General features: G+C 38.5%; 1 pseudogene; it reads right to left on the bottom strand.

The window, feature by feature from the left end:
• Positions 1-5,915: 5,915 nt before the first annotated feature.
• On the bottom strand, positions 5,916-6,556 carry LOC147373876 (lys-63-specific deubiquitinase BRCC36 pseudogene; annotated as a pseudogene).
• Positions 6,557-9,477: the final 2,921 nt, after the last annotated feature.

Raw genomic sequence — 9,477 nt, forward strand, 5'->3', positions numbered from 1 at the left:
GGTCATTTCATCTGTCCTTTTACCTTTAATTTTTCCTTCAGTTCAGTTCAGTTCAGTCACTCATTCATGTTCAACTCTTTGCAACCCCATGAATCGCAGCACGCCAGGCCTCCCTGTCCATCACCAACTCCCGGAGTTCACTCAGACTCACGTCCATCGAGTCGGTGATGCCATCCAACCATCTCATCCTCTGTCATCCCCTTCTCCTCCTGTCGCCAATCCCTCCCAGCATCAGAGTCTTTTCCAATGAGTCAACTTTTTGCATCAGGTGGCCAAAGTATTGGAGTTTCAGCTTTAGCATCATTTCTTCCAATGAACACCCAGGACTGGTTGGATCTCCTTGCAGTCCAAGAGACTCTCAAGAGTTTTCTCCAACACCACAGTTCAAAAGCATCAATTCTTTGGCACTCAGCTTTCTTCACAGTCCAACTCTCACATCCATGCATGACCACTGGAAAAACCATAGCCTTGACTAGACGAACCTTTGTTGGCAAAGTAATGTTTCTGCTTTTCAATATGCTATCTAGGTTGGTCATAACTTTCCTTCCAAGGAGTAAGCGTCTTTTAATTTCATGGCTGCAATCACCATCTGCAGTGATTTTGGAGCCCAGAAAAATAAAGTCTGACACTGTTTCCACCGTTTCCCTATTTCCCATGAAGTGATGGGACCAGATGCCATGATTTTAGTTTTCTGAATGTTGAGCTTTAAGCCAACTTTTTCACTCTCCACTTTCACTTTCATCAAGAGGCTTTTGAGTTCCTCTTCACTTTCTGCCATAAGGGTGGCATCATTTGCATATCTGAGCTTATTTATATTTTTCCCGGCAATCTGGATTCCAGCTTGTGCTTCTTCCAGCTCAACATTTCTCATGATGTACTCTGCATATAAGTTAAATAAGCAGGGTGACAATATACAGCCTTGATGTACTCCTTTTCCTATTTGGAACCAGTCTGTTGTTCCATGTCCAGTTCTAACTGTTGCTTCCTAACCTGCATATAGGTTTCTCAAGAGGCAGGTCAGGTGGTCTGGTATTCCCATCTCTTCCTTGCTGCTAAGTTGCTTCAGTCGTGTCCGATTCTGTGCAACCCCAGAGATGGTAGCCCACCAGGCCCCCCTGTCCCTGGGATTCTCTAGGCAAGAACACTGGAGTGGCTTGTCATTTCCTTCTCCAATGAATGAAAGTGAAAAGGGAAGGTGATGTCGCTCAGGTTGTCTACTTGAAAGTTACACAGTCGTGTCCGACTCCTAGCGACCCCATGGACTGCAGTCTACCAGGCTCCTCCGTCCATGGAATTTTCCAGGCAAGAGTAGTGGAGTGGGGTGCCATTGCCTTCTCTGATCTCTTCCTTAGTCCTACCCAAACGTTTTCTGGCTCTCCTGCTCAAAGCTGCAGGATTTCCAGGCAACATTATGGAATTTTACATTTTTCACCACTGTTAAGAGGGTCATATAGGCCACTTCCAGCTTCCAGCTTCTCCATATACCCAATTTTATCCATGCGATTTCCTACACTTCACTCTTAATGTTGCCTTGTCACACACAAGGTGTGTGTGTGTGTGTGTGTGTATGCTAGTCACTAAGTAGTGTCCCACTCTTTGCAACCCTATGGACTGTAGCCCACAGGCTCCTCTGTCCATGGAATTCTCCAGGCAAGAATACTGGAGTGGGTAGCCATTCCCTTCTCCAGGAGATCTTCCCAACCCAGGGATTGAACCCAGGTCTCCCATATTGAAGAGATTCTTTATCATCTGAGCCACCAGGGAAGCCCAATGTTGTCTCAAGGACTTTCAAAAAGAAATACTTTTTTTTTTTTCTGTCTAAAATAGTATGCTCTTCAAGAAATACTGTCCATTTAGTCAGTAAAAATACACCTAAGAAATATCCAAAGTACCCTTTACATTTAGCCTGAGATTAAGCATGAGAAAGTTCAAGCTGAAGTTAGACTTCATTGTAAAGGGTATTTGTACAGTTTGAATAAAATTCTGTTTACTAATTTTGAGTTAAGTATAGAGAAAAGTGATTGTATGTTTAAAGTTGAAAGTGTTCATTTTGTGATAAATATTTGATTCCAAGAGCTTCCATTTTTGAATTTGATGTTCCATTTCATTGTGAAGTGATTATTACTATGAAAGAGCAACAGAGAGAGAAGACATTAATAAAACTACAGATATTAAAAAAAAAAAGAAATATCCCAAGTAGTAATCTCTAAAATTAATCTAGCCATGCATATAAAAGGTTAAGCTCTGTTAACTAAGCAAAAGAATTTGGTGTAATGTTTCAATGATGATATTAATGATTGCATACATACTTGGTCAAGGTGAAATTATCTTCTCTACATATTTTAAGTGAATATATTTGAATATTGAATGAGTGTATTTCAATGAAAGTGTTAATAATGAGGGCTAACCCTAGCAAAAACATTTATATGAAAAGCACTTCTTTGCAATGGCAACTACTTAAAGACTGATCCAAGGATTTCCAGAAACAGCATCTTCACATATTTGACGGTCCACAGTATGCTTTGCTCCAGCTCCAGAAGTCTCAGTAGATTCTCTTTTCACACTTACCCTCCGTACAATCCTCATGCATGCTGTTCTCCTCTTTCACTTTTGACTTGGATTCTTCTCCTAACCACCCCTGCTGCCACCACCATATTCAACCGTGTTTTTTCCTAACCAAATTCCCTAGATGTTTAATGTAGGATTTATGATATAGCTGGCATTATTCTAGTGCACTAAGTTCTATTTTCCTTTTTTTTACATTGCTTTTATTGGAGTATAGCTGCTTTACAATGTTGTGTTAGTTTCTACTGTACAGCAAAATGAATCAGCCATATATCCTCTCTCTTTTGTATTTCCTTCCCACTCAGGACACCACTGAGGATTAAGTAGAGTTTCCTGTGCTGTACAGTATGTTCTCATTAGTTATCTATTTTATACAAAGTATCAATAGTGTATACGTGCCAATCCCAATCTTCCTTCTATTTTCAATGGAAACCATTATTCCTTCACATTTTTAGAAAATACTGGATGTATGCACATGCCTCCTATATTGTTTGTATGTTTAGTGACAATATTACTAATCGTCTATACAAGATTACAGTTTATTGTAGAATAGGAATTTTTTTCATATTTGTGTCAGTTATAAGAAACAACTGAAAATCTTTTTCTCAATAAGGAGTTTATTTCGTTTTCTGGTAAGAAAACTTTATCTGCAAGCTATATTATAAAAGAAAGGCCAGTGATTAACTCCTGCAATAATCTTCTATTGCTTCTAGTCACATGTAAAAATTAAGTGAGAATGGATTCCTCTAATATAGGCTGTATTCAGAAGATGGAAATGGTGTAAAGTGTAGTGGAAAGAACAGAGCCTTTATCTCTAATGATTATTTCTTACTGAAAGAGGCAGGAAAGAGTAACAGTGACAAGACCCATATCCTCTCATTTAGGGATCAAAAAACATGCAGCTTATAACCAAAGATAAGCGAAACCAAACTTTCCCATGGAATGTAATGAGGAACAAGGGAGTGAAGAAAATTTTTAATAGGTTGGAAGATATTCTAGGAAGCACAGGCAGAGTTCTCTGCATGACCCACCTAGGATGACTAGACCCTGTCCCTATCTTACCAAGCTCCTGTCTCATTAAAAATCCCCAAGTCACACTACCAAAAAGCTGTTTGAACTAATGATCAATGGATCTCCTTGTTACTTCATTCATTTCATAAAATCATAAGAATAGGGTTTGGTTTAAAATTAGGATTTAATTTGAGATGGAAGAGAAATGAGAGGGAGGGGAGTACAGAAGGAAAATAAGCTTAAGAGTAACCAAAAGGCATTAGGAAAGATAGTAGATAGTTAAAAAGGTAAAGGGCAAGGGAAAAAGATGTCAATTTTACCATAAGTAACATCTCTATCAGACTTTTTTTTAATCGATCAGAGTTTAAAATTTAGATATATTACTATTCCTGGAAATCTGACTTTATGGAGCAAGTCACACCCATTAGATTTCTGACATCACTTTTATTAACATATTGATTATAGCCCAGATTAATGTAATTCTTAGAAATTACCCATCTTCCACAGAAATGTAACTTTTATGTTCATTATGGTACCCTTAATTTCTGGTCTTGATCTAAAAAAATGAACAATTAGCAATTAAACGTAAGGGCACAATACCACTGAGCTTCAACTTATTGCCTGAAGTTTAGAGTCAGTGAGTTGCTATGAGTATTTAACAGAGTAAGAACTTCACTATGGCTTAGAAAAGTTTAGAATTTAATCAGAATTTTGTACTGGCTTTCATTATTATTCATATACACAGAAATAAAAGAAGGTAAATTCAAACATCAAATGAACAAATTGTGTTTTCTTTTATTCTTTTGCTATAAGAAATCTGCTTTTACAACTACTTCATTTGTAAATTTCAGAGTTATACTTTAACAAATGAATTTATCTTAACCTACTAAAGACAGCTGGTAGAAACACTGCTCTCTCTACAGTATCTAACACTTCACTACCCTGTACACACATCCTGTGGCGACTTGTTCAAAACTCACTTACATAATCCTTGAAATTAGACAAATTGTGAAATTTGGTGAAATAATTAAATTTAAATAAATGTTAGCAACTGACAAAATCCCATGGACGGAGGAGCCTGGTGCACTGCAGTCCATGGGGTTGCTAGGAGTCAGACACGACTGAACGACTTCACTTTCACTTTTCACTTTCATCCATTGGAGAAGGAAATGGCAACCCACTCCAGTGTTCTTGCCTGGAGAATCCCAGGGACGGGGGAGCCTGGTGGGCTGCCATCTCTGGGGTCACACAGAGTCGGACACGACTGATGCGACTTATCAGCAGCAGCAGCAGCAGCAGCAGCAACTGACAACAATTGTTTCCCTATCCTGGTTTACCAACTGTTTACAGTAATCAATTAGCACTTAGGACTGTTATGTATATCCACAGAATTTTAGAACCCAGACAGTGAAGTAGAGATCCCAAGATACTAAATAACTTACCTCAAAATTCCATTTCTCCTTTTTAAAAACTGCCCCATTCCCATTTGTAACTTGTAATGAAACATGGCTTGGCAATGTTTTCCACCATCCTACAAAAATTTTTAAATTTTAACATCATTGTTTTATACTAAATAAATTAAACTTTAGCAAGATTTAAGGTAAAATATACAGTCTCAGCAGTATGCGAACCGTGAACTTCCAGATGTTCAAGCTGGTTTTAGAAAAGGCAGAGGAACCAGAGATCAAATTGCCAACATCCGCTGGATCATGGAAAAAGCAAGAGAGTTCCAGAAAAACATCTATTTCTGCTTTATTGCCTATGCCAAAGTCTTTGACTGTGTGGATCACAATAAACTGTGGAAATTTCTGAAAGAGATGGGAATACCAGACCACCTGACCTGCCTCTTGAGAAACCTGTATGCAGGACAGGAAGCAACAGTTAGAACTGGACATGGAACAACAGACTGGTTCCAAATAGGAAAAGGAGTACGTCAAGGCTGTATATTGTTACCCTGCTTATTTAGCTTATATGCAGAGTACATCATGCGAAATGCTGGGCTGGATGAAGCACAAGCTGGAATGAAGTTTGTTGGGAGAAATATCAATAACCTCAGATATGCAGATGACACCACCCTTATGGAAGAAAGTGAAGAGGAATTAAAGATCCTCTTGATTAAAAAGGAGAGTAAAAAAGCTGGCTTAAAACTCAACATTTAAAAAATAAAAGTCATGGCATCTGGTCCAATCACTTCATGGCAAACAGATGGAGAAACAGTGGAAACAGTGACAGACTTTATTTTCTTGGCTGAGAAAATCACTTTAGATGGTGACTATAGCCATGAAATTAAAAGATGCTTCCTCCTTAGAAGAAAAGCTATGACCAACTTGGACAGCATATTAAAAAAACAGAGACATCACTTTGCTGACAAAGGTCCATATGGACCTTTCTCCAATAGTCACATGAGGTACAATATAAATTGGGATTCCAATTCACTCATATTCTGAGCTCTTTTGGACTTGTATGGATTAAAAGCAAGTATAGATTACCCATCCAGTCTTTGTACATTTACCTCCTATGAAACAGGAAAATATAAGCTTGACAATGCCTTGTTCCATCATCTGGTACATGGCTTGGTGTGAAAATCAACAAGTGAAGGCCAAACAGTTATATGGGGATGGGAATGATACCAGCCTGCAACTCTCATGGGGCGACCTGTTAGTTCAGCCAACTTCTCTGCCTCTGTTGAGGCCACAGACAACTATTTGGAAAAATTTCCACTCTATCCTTCCTCTTATCAGAACATCGCAAGATGATGGCAAAATGAACATGAACTCTTATGTTGATGTCAACTTTTCAGCAACAATACAGATTTCAGTTCCAATACATGTAAATTTGGAGTCACTACTTAAATCACCATTCAACGCCCCTATGCACAACCCCATCACCTCCTCCCTCTCTGTGCCGACATGTGATTGAGACATACTAGGAAAGCATCCAGATGAACTGCTCTCACTGCCTGCACCACTGGCACTGCCATCTTGACCCAGTCCAACTCACGTCTGCCTCCCACCAGCTTGGGCCGACCAACCAGTTGCTCAGGCGTGTGGGTTGAATCCAAACATTCTTTGCTTAAATCCACAGAACTAAGTGTCTAAGAAAGACACAAACTTTTGTTCTGAATTATCATGTATTTTTTAATGTTTTTTAATAAGTTATTAGTCATTCCAATTCAAATATATTAATTTCACAGATTTCATCCAGGAAAAATGCTACTCATTACCTTTCAAAAATTTTTTTACTAATGCTGCATTTTTAAGTATTAGAAAAACAATTGCAATACCACACATGAAGTTTTCATTCAGAATAATTCATGTTTTAAAAATTATTGGATTGATTTATTAATTGATAATCAAAAAATTCTTTTCTCATAAACTTATATGAAGCCCAGTAAAAACACTTTTTCCTTATTTAGAGACTACCAGAATTTATTTAAAATGGCAAAGAAAAGTTAGTAAATCTACATTTACTATTGAACGGTCTACTAGTTATATTTCTAAAAACCCCTTTTTCAATATTTTACATCATTGATATCTGGAAAAATAATCAGAGTTATAAAAATCCAAGCCTGATTATCTGTGTTCTCAGATCCTTCAAACTTTGTTCTTAATTATATGAAGAGCACAATGCAGCATTATAGCACTTGAGGCTTAATATCATTTCATTTAATTCTGTAGCCTCAAATACCTAATGATTATGAAAAATGATAATATGATGATGTGATTTATAAAATTAAAATATTCACTATTCAATTTGACTCTGTTTAAAGCAACAAATAACAAAATACTGATATCTTAATAGTTCTTAACGGTAACTTAAAATCTAAGACTGATGGTGACTTGTAGGGTACACACCAGTTCAGCATAATGGCTGCCCTCAATTCTTACAGGTCAGTAAATATATTATTGGCCTATGCCCAATGTGTATTATTTTGAATATCACCCCTGAATATACCTGTCCTTTCTCGAAGCTAAACTGGGCACAGTGTTGGTTTAGACAGACAAACAGAAAGACAAACAAGCTTAAACCATCAGTCTGACAACCAAAATGCATTAAAAATTCATAGGTAATTAATGAGAACCTACTGTACAGCACAAGGAACTCTACACAACGCTCTGTGGTGAACTAATGGGAAGGAAATTTTAAAAAGAGGGTATATGTGTGCATATGGCTGAATTACTTTGCTGTGCAGTGGAAACTAACACAACACTGTAAGGCAACTATGTGTGTTAGGAGCTCAGTCGAATCTGTCTCTTTGCAATCCCAAGGAATTCACCAAGTAAGAATACTAGGGTGGATAGCCATTTCCTTCTCCAGGGGATCTTCCTGACCCAGGGATCAAACCGGGGTGTCCTGCATTGCAGGTGGATTCTTTACCATCTAACCAACTAGGGAAGCCCAAAGCAACTATACTCCAATGAATTTTTTTAAAAGTCATCTTAACTGCAATCTACAGCAGAGCTACTAGTCATCTAGCTCTCAAAGTATCTATTCATAAGACAAGCCGCTTCCTCTTCTTTATGTTGCTGTCTCCCTAACTTTCCGGCCATGCATATATTCTCACTCTTCCCTATCAATGCATGTATTCTCACACCACTCCTGTCCACTGCATCAACTTGCAGAGAATCTCTCCTTAGTGGAGTCTTTTGCAGCTTGGAATTTTTGTCAACATTTCTCCACCCCCTCAGCTTCCCCCGCAACCCCTTGTAAGGATCACTTGGTCACCTGCCTTATTTGCTCATCAGTACTGTTCCAGATATAATCATGTCATCTCCCTTTATCTATTATCTAAGCCAACAACAAAAGTCAAGGAGGCAAATACAGAGTCTTCCTGAGTGAGGAGGATGAAAGTTTTAAATACTTACATATTATTAATATATTTTGCCACCTTCACTCAAATCTAAATAGCTACTTATATTTTCACAGTAGTTCATACAACTTGTATAAGACCATTAACAGTATATTATTAAATATGTGGCTCTTTTTAAATGGCCCCATTCACCCTTTTCATAACGAAGCTTACTTCCACTTTATTTTTTTTCCCCTTGAGATATCAAGTATCAGTTTAGTGGAATTTTTTTCCCTGTCACCATTTGCTTAGCTTTTGTTTATGGTTTTTATATGATATCCCTACCCTTCTGGCATGAGGCAAGTGGCCTATTCTTTCTTTCCTTCTTTTTTCAGAACGTCTTGGGCATTGGAGGATCAGAGGAAGAGGATGAAGTGTAAATGCTGCCTTACTAACCGAATAGGAAACAGCATTCTCCCAACAGGTTTCAGTTTGAATATTACTCATTCCAGGACTGCAGGTGATGATCACCCTGCACAGGAAAGCCAAGTCTCCCATGATGAATAATGATCTCAAATACAACTGAGCAAAAGTGAGAATCATCACTGAGGCAGCATTTCCACTGGTAGAGCACTCCCTGAACATCTGGCCAGAAGGCTGGTTCAGAACTGACTCAAAGGTAGCCCTGTTGTTGAATTATTTCTTAAAATAGCTGTTCTACAGAAGGTGTTCCTCAGAGACAGCACCAAATACTGACCCAGTCTGTTCCTGCTTAGCTTAATGACAGGCTCAGTATTTTAGTTGCACTGCCTTCAGTTCTGTTATGTCACTCAGTCATGTCCAACTCTCTGTGACCCCATGGATTGCAGCACGCCAGGCTTCCCTGTCCATCACCAGCTCCCAGAGTTTGCTCAAACTCACGTCCATCGAGTCAGTGATACCATCCCACCATCTCATCCTCTGTCATCCCCTTCTCCGCGTGCCTTCGGTCTTTCCACCTTAGCATGGAAGAAATCCTACTTGCCTTCTCCTAACATATTAAGAGTGTGGACACAGGCTCCTGTCACCTCTTCTTCTCAGCTGTTCAAGGTAAAGTTTTTCTTTCAACAAGC

This window comes from Bos grunniens, chromosome 4, assembly GCF_055505025.1.
Source record: "Bos grunniens cultivar Pamir isolate PY7600 chromosome 4, Bosgru_T2T1.0, whole genome shotgun sequence".
NCBI classification, from domain to species: Eukaryota; Metazoa; Chordata; class Mammalia; order Artiodactyla; family Bovidae; genus Bos; species Bos grunniens.